The 11,916-nt window shown below is 32.8% G+C and overlaps 1 pseudogene; it reads left to right on the top strand.

Annotated features, from left to right (window-relative positions):
- The first annotated feature begins 6,791 nt into the window (after nucleotides 1-6,791).
- Nucleotides 6,792-8,977, top strand: LOC108450903 (toll/interleukin-1 receptor-like protein; annotated as a pseudogene).
- The last annotated feature ends 2,939 nt before the right edge of the window (nucleotides 8,978-11,916 follow it).

The following is an 11,916-nucleotide window of genomic DNA, read 5'->3' as shown; positions in this document are numbered from 1 at the left end:
TTCCTAATTTCAATGGCAGCAACCTCCAAACTAATATTTGACCAGACAATTAATTGAAAAACTAGGAAATAAACAAATATATTGTTGAATTCAATTTCTTATTTCCAAAGCCTTAATTTGAATTTTGAAAGTCCACAAAAAGCAAACACCTTTTGTTAACTCAAAACCCAAGCATCATGAGAAATTCAGGTTTGCTTTGTGTTTTCATCGTCCAACAAAAATCCAAATGTAAGCGTAGTTGACTAAAAGACTCATTAATTGACTAAACTATTCATATGTGCGTAAATTTCCATAGTAACGAGTTAGATTGGACTAAAAAGACAAATTATATCCCTTGCCCTAGTCTATTTTTAACCCAATCCAGCTTATGTTGATATATAGAGATTAGTTTTTAACGATAGAATTAGATGAAATTTTTAACAGAATGATCAATTTAATCTTTGATCTAACGTACAATGACTAATTTGTTCATATTTTGTTTAGAAGGGACAAAATTAATTTGACTTCTAGTACAATAACCTCTATAATACTTTTACCATAAAATTGAGGAAAAAATTAATTTGACTTCTAGTACAATAACCTCTATGATACTTTTACCATAAAATTGAGGAAAAAATCTTGTGAATTTCCATGTTATGAGTTAACCCTCTATTTAACTTTTTTTTTTTTGCCTATTTTAACTCTTTAACATGCATTGTTTGTCAAATCACCTCAAAATAGATGAAAAAGTTAACGCCTATTAACTTTGATGATGTGGCATCCACGTGGTAGTCCATGTATACGTCCATCAATTAATTAATTTTTTAAAATTTAAATATATAAATTTTCTTATAATTTGTATACTCTTTAAATAATTTTAATTTTTTAAAATATTTTTTAAATTTTAATATTTTTAAAAATTAATTACTTGATGTGACGTATACATTAGCAAAGTTAACATATGTTAATTTTTCCATCCATTTTGGGTTAATTTGACAAACAACACAAATTTAAGGGCTAAAAGAAGCAAAAAAAAATTATACCTTTCATTTAAATAAAAATATTTTTATTAAAAAATAAAAATTGGATAATTGAGCCAAAGTCAAATTTACTTGATCTCAAAATTGATAAAATATATGGTTAAAGTTGTTTAAATCGAATCAGATTGACTGATTGAATCAATTTTTTAATAATTTATTTAATCAAATTGGACGAACCGATTGAATTAATGAATTAATTAATCTGATGAACCGATGATTTCATCAATCGAATGATTAATCCAATTTTAAAAACCATGTAAATCATAATGAATGAATAGCCTCAATTTCCTTAAAAGTCTTTCAAAAAAGAAAAAAGAAAGCAATTATCACTATTTGTCTCTTTCTATCACCGAAACGTTGGAAAATATGAAGACGAAAATAAGAATTTTGAGAGTAAAATAAATTCGATATGAGAGAGTATGAGTATTGAACAAAAAATTCTAAAGAAGTCTTAGCCTTTTATAGACATTTAAAGTGAAGAAATTTTTGGAAATATCCATTTATAAGGAGACAAAATCTGCATTAAAGGGACAATTAAATCAATTTGATTAAAATCAAATCAAATTTATTAGAATCAAATAAAATAATGATATATATATCCTTTTATATCAGATTTTGTATATATTTGCTGAGGAAAAATAAATTTTGTGTTGGAATAAAATATTCGTAAACCCATTTTAGCGGTTCGGACATTTTGCATTGCCCACATTGTGCGAGTGTGCCTCAACCCAAATGGGTTTGGACCTGCACCCCCTGCGCGCAAGACAGGGTTCCAAGCTTAGTCATTCAATCACCTTTCAAGTGGGTTCTCATATATATACACATCTCATACTTGGTATTTAACCAATATCGGATCTATACTTTTATTTTTCTCAACAAATATTTCTAAGTATCTTACTTTGAGCATCAATTTCTCATTCATCACTCAACCATTTTGAGCATATGATATACTGCTGTAAAGATCTAATGCAGTAGAATATGAAACCATAATTTTATGATTCAACTCTCTACATTTACCAATTGAGAATATGCCTCAAAATTCCTATAAATTACAATTTTTCCAACAATCCCTTACATGAATGAAAATTGATAGTTTTATCGAAGAAATATTGACTCAATGTGGTGATAAAATCTACGATCGATAGTTGCATAGGATAGGTAGGTATCCACCCTTGAACCTTCCATTGTGAAAGTATATTTACTTTACTAGTTGACCAGTAGACATGATGTCCTTAAACTATTATGCTGTTTGTGTAAACGATGATATACCTCACACAACTACCTCTCTGGCAAGGTTTTAGTTCTCAAGTTTATGTTCATATAGCCATGAACATCTCCTGGTTCTGCAAGAGTTTGAGAGAACTATGCCCCAATAGTATTCTCGAAGCGGCCTCACTTCACTCTCACATAGGTGACTTATGTTGTTCGGCTCACCGAAACACACAACGGTCATTAAAAGTATTGCTTAAGCTATCCCATTTTTAGTCACTGTTTACATCATAGGAACAGACTTGGGATAAGTACCCTCACAGTGACCGCACAAGGTCTATGCAATTAGGTTGTCCCTTTGAACCTAGATCTTGAGATCTCTAGTAAACTAGGTAGGGTTTTCCTTTACATAACGACTTTTATTTTCATGGGCTTTAGTCTCATTCCTTTCGATGTTTTATCAACATGATTCGATTTAAGCCTTTAGTTAGCAGATCCGCAATGTTATCTTTTGATTTTACAAAGTCAATAGAGATAACTTCGTTTGAGATCAGTTGTTTAACGGTATTGTGTCGACGATGCATATGTCTCGACTTACCATTATACATTTCCTAAGCAAGACACCCCCTGCACTTTCAAGTGGTTGTAGGATTGTTTTCTACCTTTTCATAATTCATATGGTGTCTTGTCCCTTTTCTTGTGGGGCACCTTATTTAAAAGGTAATAACTTATAGAAATGCTTCCCCCACATTTCTGTGATAATCTAGAGCTTTTTAGCATGCGTTCATCTTTTCTTTTAGAGTTCGATTTTTTAACTCGGCTACTCCATTTGAAGAAAATATAGTGATATTACTTCATGAATAATGTCATGTTGTGTACAATATTCAAATGGTTCAACGTATTCACCACCATGATCACTTTTCACCATCTTAATCTTTTATTAAGTTGGTTTTCAACTTCTTGTTTATAGAGAAATATTTTGTCTTTTCTCTTAAGCAAATATAAGTAGCAATATTTTGTGCTATCATTAATGAAGGTAATAAAATATTTATTCTCTCCTCTCATTTGAACAAATTTTAAGTCACAAACATTGCTATGTATTAGATCAAGTGGTTTTTAACCTTGTTAATTTACCTCAGCACATGTATCACATTTATAATTATAATTATTGTGAAACGAAGGAATGTGCTCTAAGTTAATTAATTTACATAAAGTATCATAATTAACTTGTCCGATCCCACCATATTATAAATTAAATGACTTAAGCATATAAACAGAAAAAGAAGTAACATTCTTATTCATAGTTTTGTTTTTATAGAGATTGCATTTAGTTTAATACATATTCCCTTCCTACAAACATTCCTCCTTTAGAAAGAATCATTCTTATTCATAGTTCTTGAGTATGCTAGGCATATAAGTCCATATTGGACACTTTCTTGGAAATTTCTTTCACAGCATTAGCCTCGTTTGCTCTAACTTTCTTTGGGATACTACAGTCGGATGATTTGTGCCCCATCTTGTTGTAATTGAAGCATTTTCCTTGAAATTTTTGCTTCTTGGAAACACCACCTTTTTGGTCCCAGTTTAGACCCATTCTGAGATTGTTTTCCCTTCTTGAAGTCTTTCTTGACTTCTACGATGTTTGCCCTAACACCATTTTCATTTGCTATTTTGTTGAGCCTTTTTTTGGTACCTCTGTTGTCTTTTTCAATCTGAAGTTTGACAATTAAGTCTTCCACTGACATTTCCTTTCTTTTGTGCTTTAGGTAATTCTTGATGTCATTCCAAGTAGGAGACAACTTGCCCAAGCCCGACCTGGATAAAAAATAATAAAACCCAAGCTTGACCCGACCGACCCATATTAATTTTTATGTAATTTTAAATATATATATATATATATATATATACATTAAAAATACTAAAAACATCAAAATAAATATTTCCCAACAAATTGAAAATAAATTTTAAAAATATGTATATTTAAATAACACTAAGATAAATTGAAAATAAATTTTAAAAAATATGTATATTTAAATAACACTAAGATATATACAATTTAACAAACAAATGTCTCTAAAATAATAACAAAACTAACAATAAAATAAGTTTTATACAATATCCAAACAATAACAACAAAACAGTAGTAACATAATAGTAAAATGGTAGCAAAATAGGGAGAAAATTATAAGAAAATAATATTTAAAAAAAACAGACTTTTTTGTCATTTAGTGAATTCAGGCCGGATTGGGCCCGGACCAAAAATGCCTTACTCGAAACCTGGCTCTTTTTTTAAGCAGTTTTTATTTTTTTATCCAATCTCATTTTTTTGAGTCTATATTTTTAACTAAACCCTTTCACATTCTGAATAGACTCGACCGATGCACAAATCTAGTGTTACATGATTAAACCAATCGTTGCCCGTGACACTGATAACTTACATGTGAATGTCATCTGGAATCCTGTAATGGCGACAATCATGACCTTAGATGTTCTTTGCCTTTTGGTTTGACAACCTATATGTTGGGGGGATCACGTGTTCCTCTTATATGATGATGAAGAAGTTTGGAAGATTGTTAAAAGTGAGGCATGAAACAAGCGTATTTACAATCAGGCTTCCTTTCATTTCGAGGTTGAGTCGTATTGGGTCGAGTGCAAGTAAAAACAGTCTGGGGTTCATCTATTATTTGCAAATTAAGGATTCAATGATGCTTCAACCTCATTTTTGTAATTTCGTATATATTGAATTTCAAACCCTAAATATGTTTATTAAATATTTAACAGTTAATTCGTATTTTGTTTATAAAATGTTTCCGATAATACATATTTATGATTGGTTTTATTTATTACACCGTAAGTGAATTTTATAAATGTTTATTTTTCACTCAGAATGAAGAATCACTTTGTAAAAGTGAAACCCAGCAACCAAATGAACAACAAAAGCAGCTTGTAAATTTAAGTTTATAAGATTATAAATCAATTATAGCATTAATTAAAATGATAGGTATCCAAATCAAACACTCTCACCCTTGAGTCCAGGTAACATAGTTAGAAGATATCAATCTTGAAGTAGTATAATCATAATGGGCAACCTTCTATCTTATATGGTTTGTGATTTTAACATCATCATCCCATGATATCCAAAACAGTTGTAAACCCAGGCAAGTTGAATCCAATACCAGAAGGTGAAAGTTAATTAGCACGCAGAAACAGTAGTTACAAAATTTTTAAAAGATCTTCACTAATGCCGATAATTAATTGGTAGCATTGTACAAAACAACTTTACTTGATTTCTTTTCCGACGACCATTCTTGTTGTACTTTATAAATTTTTTTATTAATTTCTGGGTTTGTGATGAATGTATCAATTTTTTATTTAATATATAAAGATTAATTGTATGGAAAAGTTAATATATGTTGACTTTGCTAATGTGGCATCCATGTGGTAGTCCACATGCATGCCACATCAATATTTAATAAATTTTTAAAAATTTAAATATTAAAAATTATTTTCTTATAGTTTTATACTTTTTAATAATTTTAATTTTTTAAATATTTTAAAATTTTTAAAAATTATTTAATTGTTGACGTGATATAACATGATAATCCACGTAGATGTCATGTTAGCAAAGTTAACATACGTTAACCTTTCTATCAATTTTGGAATAATTTGACAAACAACACAAGTTTAAGAGCTAAAAGAAACGAAAAATTAAATAGTAGGCTAAAATGACCTTTTTTTTTTTAAGTTGGAGGGCCAAATAAATAGAATGCCTTTAATTTAAATAAAAATATTTGTATTACAAAATAAAAATTGGTGTAATTGACTCAAACTCAAATTTACCTTTATTTCAAGCCGATTCAAATATATCGTTAAGGTTGTTTGAATCGGATTGGATCGGAAATCGAAGAATGGCATTGAATTGAGTAAAAAACTAGTTGAATTGAGTTTTAAATATTTTTAAATAATTTTAATAATTTATTTAATCAAATTGGATTAACTGATCAAACCGGTCAAATCTAACATTGTTAACTTTGGTAATGTGACATCCACATAACAATCCATGTGTATGCCATATTAGCAATTAATTAAATTTTTTAAAAATTAAAAATATTTTAAAATATTTTCTATAATTGTTTATTTTAATTAAAAATATTTTTAAAATTTTAGAATTTACTTAATTGCTAATGCAGTTCCACGTGATAATTCACGTATAAGCCACATCAAGAAAGGTAACAAACGTTAACTTTAGTATCAATTTTAAAGTGATTTGACAAATATCGTAAGTTTAAAAACTAAAAAGTTGAATAAATAAATAGGGATAAAATAATTTTTTATAAAGTTAGAGGCCAAATAAATCATTATGCCTACAAATTTATTTAAGCTTTTAACTTTTTTTAATTAATTTTTTTAGATATCTTTTGAAATAAAAATTTATTTACATGACTGATATTTAATAAAAAACAAATTTTATAAGTGCTTTAAGATTTGATTATTTATTTTATTTATTAAATACAAAATGATATTTTATAAAAACAATACATGAATTCTAACTTTTTTAACACACACATTAAAACGTATGTACTATAAATTGACACTAAAAATTGTTCATCTACTCCTATTCCAATAATCTTTCATCAAATCCGGTTCAACCCAAATATGTTTTCCACTAAATCTTCTTCTGCTGCTGATATGATCAAAGCAAGGACATACGATGTTTTCCTTAGCTTCAGAGGCAAGGATACTCGTGATGGTTTTGTGAGTCATCTGCATAAAGATTTGTGTCGAAAGAATATCCAAACTTTTATAGACGATGAGGAGCTTCGAAAAGGAGATGAAATTTCCGGGGCACTGTTGATGGCCATTCAAGGATCCAGGGTTTCAGTCATTGTTTTCTCCAAAGACTACGCTTCTTCCAAATGGTGCTTGGCTGAGCTGGTCAAGATCATGGACTGCAACAAATGGATTGTTCCTGTATTTTAAGGTGTAGACCCAAGAGATGTACGGAACCAAACAGGGAGTTTTGCAGATGCATTTGCAAAGCATGAAGAAAATTTCAAGCATGAGCTTGAAAAGGTGAAAACCTGGAGAACTGCTTTGACTGCAGCTGGCAAATTATCCGGTTGGGATTCACAAGTCACTCGGTAATTGCAACTCCTTTTCTTTACCCTTGCTCTTGTTTTTCTATAATATATATTGATTTGGAAGAAGAGAGATTAAGCACAGACTTTATTTTTCAAGCAGTGATTCATTTATGCTACCCAGATTCGAGTTGAGGGGCAGATACTAGATATGAAAGACTTTACTTTTCCATTTTAATTTTTTTTTTGTCATATATTGAAGGACCATAATTTTGTAGGCATAGAGACGGGACGCATATTGTAGAAAAACTATGAGAATGTGAGTAACATGCTAAGCATCTACATTCGACAATGTTAATGTTTGTTGCGTTTTCTATACTGCCTTTTTTTTCAAAGTTCATGACACCTGCATACCATTCTCTCATGTATAAAATCTATTGATATATTTATTTTCCAAGAAAAGAGTTATAATTTGTGGATTTAAAAAGTGCTGTAGATAACGAAATTTGAATTCTAGATCTGTATTTGAATGTCTTCTTTTTAAAAGTGACCCTATGATTCACTTTATCATTTTTATTTATTTACTTCTGTTTCCCCGTAATTTGTTTCTTCATTTAATATATAGGCCTGACTCAACACTGGTAGATGAAATTGTCAAAGATATAGTGAAGAAATTGAATTGTGGAACCTCAAGCGCTAATTTAGAGGGTTTTGTTGGAATTGAAAGGCGGATGCAGGAAGTTTTGTCTTTATTTCAAGACGGATTCCCAGATTTTCGAATGCTAGGCTTTTGGGGTATGGGAGGTATAGGCAAAACTACACTTGCCGACGCCATTTATCACCATATTTCAAATGGTTTCCAAAGCTGTTTCTTTCTTGCAAACGTTAGAGAACATGATGAGCGAAGAGAATTATTGGAACCCACCCATTGTTTGAAAAGTCAAAAAGGGTGGGCATCGAAAGTAGAAAGTAAAATTGGTTCGCAAGTTGGGTTAAAAGTTGGCATGGGATAATTGCAATTTTGGTCCCTAATTGTATAGGGACATTGCAAGTTGATCCTTGAACCTCAACTATAAATAGGCCTAACCATTTCTTACTTTCTTCATCCCATAATTGCCATTCTCTACTTAAGGCATTATTCTCTCTCTCTATTTGTAAATTTCAAACAGCTACTACTTTTAGTAATCCATCTTTCAAAGTGATTGTGAGCTCTTTAGATTCTAGGGCCCCTAATGAGATGAGATTTTTTTTCAGGCTAGGTACGTAGCGAACATCTGTCAAGACTTGGATTGAGCCGTCGTGATTCTTGAATTGGACTGTACCCACTCCCATTGTCTTACAAGCACTATCATTGCCCATAAGAACAATTCCACCTTCTAGCTCTTTAAGACTAGAAAACCAGTCCTTATTAGGACACATATGGTAAGTACATCCCTAATCCAAAATCCACTCATCCGCTTGACATGCCATTGCCATGCCAACCAAGCTAAAGTCGACTCCTCATCATGCTCACTACACATGTATTAGAAATAGCCTTGACCTTTTGTAGTTTAGGACAATTCTTTTCCAATGCCCTTTTCACGGCAAAAGGCACATTCATCTTTGGCGGTCTCCTTTGGACTTTCCCTTCTACCAGATTTGTCATTGTGTGAACGACCTCTTCATCGTTAAGACTTCGCGGTTGTATCTCTGTGATCTCTTTTATCTTTCTTTCGAGTCTCAGATCTATACAACGACTACTGATCGCATCAAATGTGATCGTGTCCTTCCTATGAAGCAATGTGGTGGTAAGATGATCATATTCATCGAAGGAATTCAACAACAATAATGCCTTGTCTTCATCTTCAAATTTCTCATCCAAATTTAGCAAGTCTGCTACAATTTTATTGAATGAGTTCACATGGTCATTCATCGACATACCGGTGCATACGTGAATCGATAAAGTTTCTTTTCATATAAAGCCTATTTTCAAGACTTTTCGTTAGAAACTTTTCTTCCAAAGTATCCCATAACTTCTTCACGATGTCTCCTCATGACGTAGTACTTCGCTTTTTGGCCAAACATAGGCGGATTGTACCACACTGCTATTGATCTTGGCCCACTCCTTGTCATCCATCTTGTCGTTTTTCTTCAAGGGCTATATCTAGCTCTTGCGACATAAGACATCCAGATCTCACATTGCCACATACCAAAATTATTGGTACCGCCAAATTTCTACTTCAAATTTTGCATTTGTCACAAGAGTCCTTGCCGATGACGATGTCGCTGCCATTTTTCTCCTCAATCCCAACCATCAGATATCGTGAACAAAGTCAGATACGTAAATAGTGCCGTATACATGAATAGTGTCGTATATATGAATAGTGCCGTATACGTGAATAGTATCGTAAACGATCGTATTCCCCAAGTACGAATCTGGTACTGAGTACAAAAACAATCCATTTCTACAAGTATGCCAAGATGAGGGCATTGTGCGACACTTCACTGTTCGGGATACACCACAGCAGAATGGGGTGGCAGAACGCATGAATCGAACTATACTGGAGAAAGTTCGATGTATGTTGTCCAATGCTGGATTGGGCAAAGAATTTTGGGCTGAGGCAGTTACATATGCGTACCATCTAATTAACCGTTTGCCATCAGCTGCAATAAATGGAAAAACTCCTATGGAGATGTGGACTGGTAAATCTGCTACTGATTATGATTCTTTACATGTATTTGGTTCCACTGCATATTATCATGTAAAAGAATCTAAGTTAGACCCAAGAGCAAAGAAAGTATTATTCTTGGGTATAACTGATGGTGTAAAAGGATACCGTCTCTGGTGTCCTGATACAAGGAAAATTGTTTTCAGTAGAGATGTGACTTTTGATGAATCAACCATGTTGAAGTACAAGGATTCACAAAAGGATGACAAAACCAATAGTACTTTGCAGCAGGTAGAGCTTGAAAAGGTTAACGATGATCCAGCTAATATTGAAGGGACAAATGATGAAGAGGTTCCTACCCAAGAACCTCTACAGCAACAAGATTCAATTGCATATAGAAGGCCAAGAAGAGAGATTCGTAAGCCTGCTCGCTTTGATGATATAGTTGCCTATGCACTTCCAATTGCAGATGATGATGTTCCTTCTACTTACACAGAAGCAATAAGTAACCCTGATGGTGTAAAGTGGAAGCAAGCAATGAATGAAGAAATGCAGTCTCTTCATAAAAATAAGACCTGGGAGTTGGTAAAACTACCCAAGGGAAAGAAGGCAATTGGATGCAAGTGGGTATATGCAAAGAAGGAAGGATTTCCTGATAAAAATGAAATTCGATACAAGGCTAGATTGGTAGCAAAGGGTTACGCTCAGAAAGAAGGAATAGACTACAATGAAGTGTTTTCTCCAGTTGTGAAGCATTCGTCTATTCGGATTTTACTAGCTTTAGTTGCGCAATATGATCTTGAACTAGTTCAGCTTGATGTGAAGACCGCGTTTTTACACTGTGATTTGGAAGAGAAAATCTATATGACTCAGCCAGATGGATTCAAGGTTGCTGGAAAAGAAAATTGGGTTTGCAAACTGACAAAGTCGCTTTATGGATTGAAGCAATCTCCGAGGCAGTGGTACAAGCGATTTGATCAGTTCATGAAAGGGCAAAGGTACACAAGAAGTAAATTTGATCATTGCGTGTATTTTCAGAAGCTACAAGAAGGAACTTTCATATACTTGCTCTTATATGTTGATGATATGCTAATAGCATCTAAGAGCAAAATTGAGATTGAAAGATTGAAGACTCAACTCAATCTCGAGTTTGAGATGAAAGATCTAGGAGAAGCTAAAAAGATTCTCGGCATGGAAATATGGAGAGATAGAGCTCATGATAGAGTTAGCTTGTCTAGAAGTAGTATTTGAAGAAGGTACTACAGCAGTTTGGCATGAACGAACAGACAAAACTTGTAAGTACCCCGTTGGCTTCTCATTTCAAGCTTTCTGCACAACTATCTCCTTCGACGAATACGGAACGAGAATACATGTTGCAAGTTCCGTATTCTAATGCAAAGGTAGCTTGATGTATGCAATGGTGTGTACAAGACCCGACATTTCACGGAAGTTAGTATAGTGAGCGGTATATGCATAATCCTGGAAAAGGACATTGGCAAGCTGTGAAATGGATTCTACGGTATATTCAGAAGACCGTAGATGTTGGATTATTGTTCGAGCAGGATAATACACTTGGTAAAGGTGTTATTGGGTACGTTGATTCTGACTATGCCGGTGATTTGGACAAGCGAAGATCAACCACCGGTTATGTGTTTACACTTGCTGGAGGACCAATAAGTTGGAAGTCTACACTACATCTCTGATTGCATTGTCAACCACGTTTAGTAGTACATGGTCATGTAATGAGGCTATAAAGGAGGCTATTTGGTTACAAGGTATGGCTAAAACCTTGGGGTTGGTTTAGGAGCATATTAACGTGTATTGTGATAGTCAAAGTGCTATTCATTTAGCAAAGAATCAAGTCTATCATGCACATACAAAGCATATCGACGTACGATTCCATTTTGTGCGGGAAATTATTGAAGAGGGGAAAATTTGTCTTCAGAAGATCAAGACTGCAGA

The sequence above is a fragment of the Gossypium arboreum genome, chromosome 11 (assembly GCF_025698485.1).
Source record: "Gossypium arboreum isolate Shixiya-1 chromosome 11, ASM2569848v2, whole genome shotgun sequence".
Classification (NCBI taxonomy): domain Eukaryota; kingdom Viridiplantae; phylum Streptophyta; class Magnoliopsida; order Malvales; family Malvaceae; genus Gossypium; species Gossypium arboreum.
The sequence above is the reverse complement of the archived record's forward strand: the minus strand, read 5'-3'. Positions and strand labels throughout refer to the sequence as shown.